A 7,101-nucleotide genomic window follows, 5' to 3' on the forward strand; every position below is an offset into this window, starting at 1 on the left:
CGCTGGTTAACACTTATTTGCTATATTATAAAAAAATAAAATCTTTCATGAGGACCACAACCATTTTCTTCTCAGTGACAAATAATGACTAACCATGATGCAATGATAATATTATAAACAAGATACTTTGACAAACTAGTTATGCTGATACCTGGTGCAGGTTTAAAATAATGAATGGCCTTAGGTAGCGGGAAGGAAGAAATATCTTTACAAGAGGGAAGACCAGTTATGGTATAGAACTTTAAGTATAATAGATTTTGGAAGAAGACCTTAGGAAAGCTTTTGAGATGGAACTGGAGTAAGACTATATATTTTTCCACTTGTTTTACATAGAGAAAATACTATGAAATAATACACCAATAGAAGCTGTCTCCAGTTAGGATCAATGAATTTCCTGTCAGCACTGCAATTTTCTGGAATAGCTGTACAGAAAAAAGCTCCTTTTTCTGCCTCTGGTTGTTATGCTCGGAAGTATGAGTGTGCTGGAGAGAAATTACTATTGTAGTGGATAACAGTATCCTTACAGGTGTCCTAAGCTCTCATGTAAGGAAATGCATTTTGTGTAGAATAGAAAAGAAAACAAGTGAAAAAGATCAACTATCATTCCAGTGAATAACTTCTGGTAAAAGTGGTGCTCAAATGCATAAGGCAATCTTCATCCTTTCCTCTGCTGTAAGTCACAAAAATATGATATGGGTTATCATGATATTAAAGGAGTGATTCTGTCACGGGAAATTGTAAAGAAGAGGCAAAAGAGGCACAGATATTTAGAAATATGGAATGTTTGTTGTTGGATGCTGTCACAGCGGCAATTTATTGATGATGAGGTGTAGATCAAAGGGTTGACTTTTAACACCACTTAATCATTAATAGATTTAAAGTTAACAAGATGATTCAGTAGAATATGTTATAAACAAAATAGCGATTTAGTTATAGATTCGATAATTACAAGATTCACACTAATTAACTACAAGATATCATTATTCTGCCTATATAATTGTGTATAATTATCCATAGACAAAACCACAAAGCACACAAACACGTAGACAAGAAGAGTTATCTAGATCCAGTGGAATATATATAAATATCTGCATTCATGTTAGCAAATACGTGTACTCAAACACATAAGCGGAGAGGTGGATGGAAGAGACACTACCCTGTAGTTAAAATTTCCTTCCTGAGTTTAGAGCAAATACTCACAATGCTCCAGCAATCTCAACAGATGATTATCAAGTCTCCAGAAGTCTGACTTTGTCCTGGCCTTTTCACACAGTTTGTACGCGAGAGGCATCCCGAGCCAGGGGAGATGCTGGTCCCAGGACGCTGCAATCCAGGAGAGCTCAAAGGATCTCACTTTAGGATCACTATTCATAGGGTCTGAGATGATTGACTTTTGTCAGATAGATATTTTCCCACTCTGGCCCACCTCAGATATCAAAATGTTCTGGTATTTTCTGCCAGTTGTGCTGACACAGATTTTGTTGTTTTCTGATGTTGGGTATCACGTCCCTCATTGGCCCTGACTGAAGTGCAGCTGTACCAGGTTATCATGACCAGGTATGGATGTACCAGGCTATCAGGAAGTTTTTAACTCTGAAGTGATACGGAGAGCAGTACAAGGCTGGGAAAGCAGGGCCCAGCATACCTAGGAGGGTCTTTAGCATTCTGTTTCGCCATCTTTCGCAATCCCTGCCTGACTTACCCCGGGCTGGTTCATGGCCCAGGAATAGAGGGGGCAGCAGGGAAGGAATCACGAGTGGACTTTCAGTGACAGGAGGACCGTACCACGCAGATGCACACAAGACATACTATAGATTCAGTAAACCTAAATCCTAAATCAGATACTTTGAATACTAGTAGTTATATTGGATGATAGCAAGTTTCCCTAGGTAGTGGAGGTGATTCATACTTCAGAAAACTGCAAAGGTTTTTCTGTAAACTTACAATAACTTCAGCCTTCAGCAGTTGTCTAGTTATCAGGTGTGCTTGTAGGATTACTTGCTGCTGTTTCTTGAATAAAAAGCATCATTGAGCTCTTCCCACGACATACCTGGACCATTCATGACTGCGTTATTTACCAAACTTCTGACTGTGAAATAGGGATGAGGTAGCTGTCCTCAATTTTACTGCGCAGTTGTTCTCTCATTCTGCTGTTAGGCAGTCCCAGGTAGGAATCGCTGTTTTCTGACCTGCTCCTTCTAAAAGGATATAAAACATTTTTGTGCTGGAAAGAGAGTGTGTATTTGTTGTATCCTCATGGAATTTATGCATGTTCATAGAATATCTCAAGTTGGAAGGGACACTTAAGGATAATCAAGTCCAACTTCCTGCTCCTTACAGGATTACTTAAAACTAAAACCATATCCAGATCCACGTCTTTGTTGTCCTGAGATTCTCCAAACCTGACAGAGCAGGTTTCAGGAGGAGAAAAAAGGGTGAGTATTGGGCTAATATTAATTTTAAGAAAATAGATATTTCCTGAATTTTTATATCTTCTGTTTCATTTTAAGAACCAATGCCTGTACTACATCCTACTTTTGAAAAAAATACCTTCATTATTAACATTTCAATATTAGAATACAACTACTGAAAAGTTATTTTCATTAGTGCCCTACGAAGGAATTTTTTACCTCTCTCTTCCCTCTTCAGAATATACAGAAGACATTAAAACCACCTCTGCTGCATTTATTTAAGCATAATTTAAATTCTTGATGACTACCAGTGTTCACAGTTCATAGAATCACAGAATCATGCAACTCAGTTGTACCAAGATCGTAAGACAGTTCTTGTATGAAATAAAAAGTTATCTCCAAGTGACACCACAATATTCAAAGCACTGATAAACCCACTCTAGACAAGAAGAGTAGCTGTACAATCCTCAGGTAGTGTCAATTTATTAGAAAATTGTAACGCTGAAATAGAGATTCAGAAGGGCCAGTTTGAACAGTTAGAGGGACTGATGTAGAACTGTTAAGCTCCTGGTTGACCACTGGGGCTTAAATGCCCCATTTCTTCTCCTTAGAGGGTACCGCTATATCTCTGCTAGATGGTACATCTTGCCTCCAGAGGTCCTTTCTGAATGCTGGTCTAACACACCAAGCGCTGCCTGAGCAAAGGCAAGGGAGGCTTAAAAACACTTCTGCTTCACACACGCATTGTGGGTCCCGTTTGGTCACTCATCATTTTCTCATTCCCCTCCATCCCTCTTCTGATACAACATGTGTCAAGAGGGGCTTGGGAGACATTTTAGAACATCTCTAATCAGTTCTTCATGGGCAGCAATGGAAAGCTGCCACTGGTCTTTATCTGTCAGAGACAGCATAACTCACCATGTTTGTAATTATTGCACAGTCTCAAGCATCTTCTTACTCTTCCCCCATCAAATTGGGGTTCCTGTGCTGACAACTATACCCATTAGGATTGCTAACTCAATTTCCCTCACCTTAAAGTAACAGAACCCAATTTCATACTCCTTCTCTCCTCCACCACAATGTTTTTTATTGAGCCTTATACACATTAGTAGCTCTGGAGTCTAATTTTTCCTGAACAGACCCCTTATATAGTCAAATTCTTTTGTCACATCATCCATCACAACCATTGGTTTTAACCCGTTCCTGCGATTCAGTTACACTTAATGCACTAGTTCAGATAATTATGTGGCCTTGTACATACCGCAAAGGTTTTGTCTTATTTGTTATTTGCTGAACTAACATTTTATGACTAAGCACCAATGACCGTCACTATACAGCCTCCTGACAAAGAGGAAAATAATCACTTACACCATGTCACATTAGAAATGGAGATCATTGAAGAGAAATAAGCCACGCAGCTGAAAATTGTTAAATGGGCTTGTTTGCAGGGTGAAACCTCATATAATGCAGAAGTCTCTATTTTACCAAATACAAAGCAATAACAAAATTAACTTAAAACCAAAACAAAGTCCTCCTTTGCATGCTACTTGAATTTATTTTGGTGGAGTCGGATCTCATTCAATGCCAGAGGTGCTTAACTTGGCTCCTAATACCCAAAGTAATAAAGGCTGTTCTTTAGCACAGACTGCATGATCTTTACTAAGCTTGATGACTAACCAATGTTACTAGATGAAATTAAGCTTTATATATATAACATGTATAATGCACATGCACACACACTCACGTTTTCAAGTGTACATTCATACACACATTCATTTGTAGACAAAAGTATATTCATTTCCTTCCAAGATAAAAAAAGAAATCATGCCAAATAGTTTTTCTAGAAAGGGCTATTTTAGGTCAGCACAGAAATTTGTTGCATTTTCAGAACTGTGAGAAATTCAGGTATAAACAATTCCAGAAGAGCATACCTAGGAGGAACATTTATCAACTGAATTTCCCGATTGTTTCAGGCATCGAAAGTTGTGAGCAGATCTCAAGGAGGGCTTTCAAAAGTATTTAACTAGCTTCACTCTCTAAAGGGCTTTTGTTACATCCAGGAGGTGACCTCCTTATGTCCAAATACTCATATTAGCAAATTTGTCCCCATTGCATTTTGGAGAGAGTCTTATGCAGATTGACAGAGGGAAACATCTCAGAAATTTAAAAAAAATTTTAAAAGAAATAAAAAATATCAAACCATTTGTCCACAGCTTTTAGGACTGAAAATCTACCGTGGGTCTTGTACAATCTCTTCTACCTGAAATTTTTATCCGAGTAATATTATGTTTTTTCTGGCAATTTAATCTGGCCCTTATTCAGAAAAGGGTAAAATGACTTTCTGATCTTAGTCTTATCTCTTCCAGCTACTGTGAAAGTAAATAACTAGATGCCACCCAGACATTGCCAGCTTGGTACAGGGCTGGCTGATGAGCTCCTTCAGTCCCTGTGGTTAAGCAGATCAGTGCCAACTGATATTATCTGCAGTGAAGCCAGTTTTAACTTTCTACTGATTGCAGTGAACTTTGAGGCAACTTGTTTGACAATTTTGAGGCAGATTTTGAAAAACAGTTAACCTAACAGAGAGATGTAATCATAAGGTAGCTCGGCAGAGCAATCAACACCTGCGCTGCTGGCAGGACAGCTGCATTTGCTGGGAAGACCTCAGATCCACCTGATGTTCATTATATAGTGTGTCTGAAAGCTTCTGTGATGTTTCACAACAGTCATATCACAGATGGCCCTGGCACTAGCCCAGTTACAGACTTCTACTACCTTTCAGTGGAAGGTCATGCTTTCAGTCACTTTGAAATTTGCTAACTTTTTTCTTACTGCCTGCTGCGCAGGCTTTCACATCCCTTCAATCATAAATTTGGAGAAGTGTGATGAAGACAGTCGAGCGTGAGAATTGCTGTAAAAAAATATTTACAAAGATTTGAAAAGAAAAGACAGCTATCTTTCCCACTTCTAATCTTTGAAATCGGCTTGAAATTCTAAAGAAGATATTATTATACCTAAGAAATCATGGCTGTTTTCCTTGTGGAAAGAAGAAAATTATTTCATATACGCTCAGGCTATAACACTCTGGCTATAATCACCTCCTCAGAACTTCTGAGAGAAGTTTGCTCTTCTAATCTCTGAGTAACCATGTGCACATTCTTATCAAAATAAGACTCATAGCACTCAAAGACTCATAGAACTCAAAGAACTCTTGACCTTTGTTTTCTGTACAGTATGCTGAATGCCTGAAACAGCATCTTCTGCATACCAGCTCTGATCACCTTGCTCAGCTTCTGAGGTTTCTTGGACTCCATAGTTACATATAGGCTGACCTCGGCTTTATTTCACTCACAAACAATACTAATGCAAGAAAAAGATTAATGTTCATGCAAGGTCATGGAGGTAGTCCTTCTGGTTCTCCACAAATATATCAGTATAAACAGCATAAAGAAATCAAGGAAACATCAGCATTTCTTAAACTGGGAGGTAGCAATTTCCCAGTTGTAACATTAAGCCATTTATTCCATAGTCTTAATATCTATTTCTCACCCCACAACATACTTGGTAAAGAAATGTTACATTTACAAAGTCACAACACAAAGAGAGAAATAAGAGAATTACAGTGGCTTGTGTGCATGCACTATGATGCAGTCTTTAATTACATAGGACCCCTGCCTCATTCAGTGCACAAGGCAGGCTGAGCTCACAAAATGAGCAACCATGCAGCATTTCTTTTTCTTCTAATAATTTAATATATGTCCCCATGCCTAATTTTCTGCACACTGTCCAAACTTGAACTGAATACATAATTACTCATTTCCTAACGGGCTTTTCCCTGGTGCTTTTTTTTCATAGCATCCTACTTATTAACAGAAATTAATTAATTTATCTTCGTAATGTCCCCATGGTATCATTTTCCCCATTTTAAAGATAGGGAGTTGTCAAAATTGCCTGCTAATTTGGGGTGGTAATTTAAGATGCCTGAGGTCTGATTTCTCAGTATGTATGCTCAGAGTAGTGCTCCTATTTATCTTAGTGACTGCTGCAAAGGCTCAGCAATTCCTCAAAAACAAGATTGCAGGATCGCAAATTGTATGTCCAAAATGTGAGAATAGAGAATTTATACTGTTTTCATAGAAAATCTCTAATGAAAACAGGGTGGAATCTGGTTTTCCAGGAATATTCAGTGACTTCTATAACAATCCTTTTCATTCATCTGGTTCATGCAGTGCCCATCTCCAGAGCATTAAGTGATCTTCAGTCATGACACAAAAACTGATTCACGCCTAAGCACTGTTCATCCTGTATTTTTAATGAAGTGAGAGTCTTATGATCTTTAATTTCAATCCTCAGGCATACCACATATTCATATAGTGATGAATTAACTTTGGACATTTTCTAATGTTGGACTACAGGGCAATTTTACAGTTTAAAGATTCTTTCAATGTAGCCTTGTGGCTTAGAACCAATTAATTTGAACACAGAAGATGGGGGGAGTGTGTGTGGGGGCATGTATTGGTGTCCATATATGCATGTGTCCCACACAAGCAAACTCAATGAAGCAGAACTGGGGTGTCAGTGGTGGAAACGAGAAAAGAGAGGACACACTTGCTGTGTGGACCTCCCACTAGAGGGGGGTGGAAGAACACATTTGACCAGCACCTTTGAAGAATTGAAACAAAGCAGGAAT

Source organism: Buceros rhinoceros, unplaced genomic scaffold (assembly GCF_000710305.1).
Source record: "Buceros rhinoceros silvestris isolate BGI_N320 unplaced genomic scaffold, ASM71030v1 scaffold11307, whole genome shotgun sequence".
NCBI lineage: Eukaryota > Metazoa > Chordata > Aves > Bucerotiformes > Bucerotidae > Buceros > Buceros rhinoceros.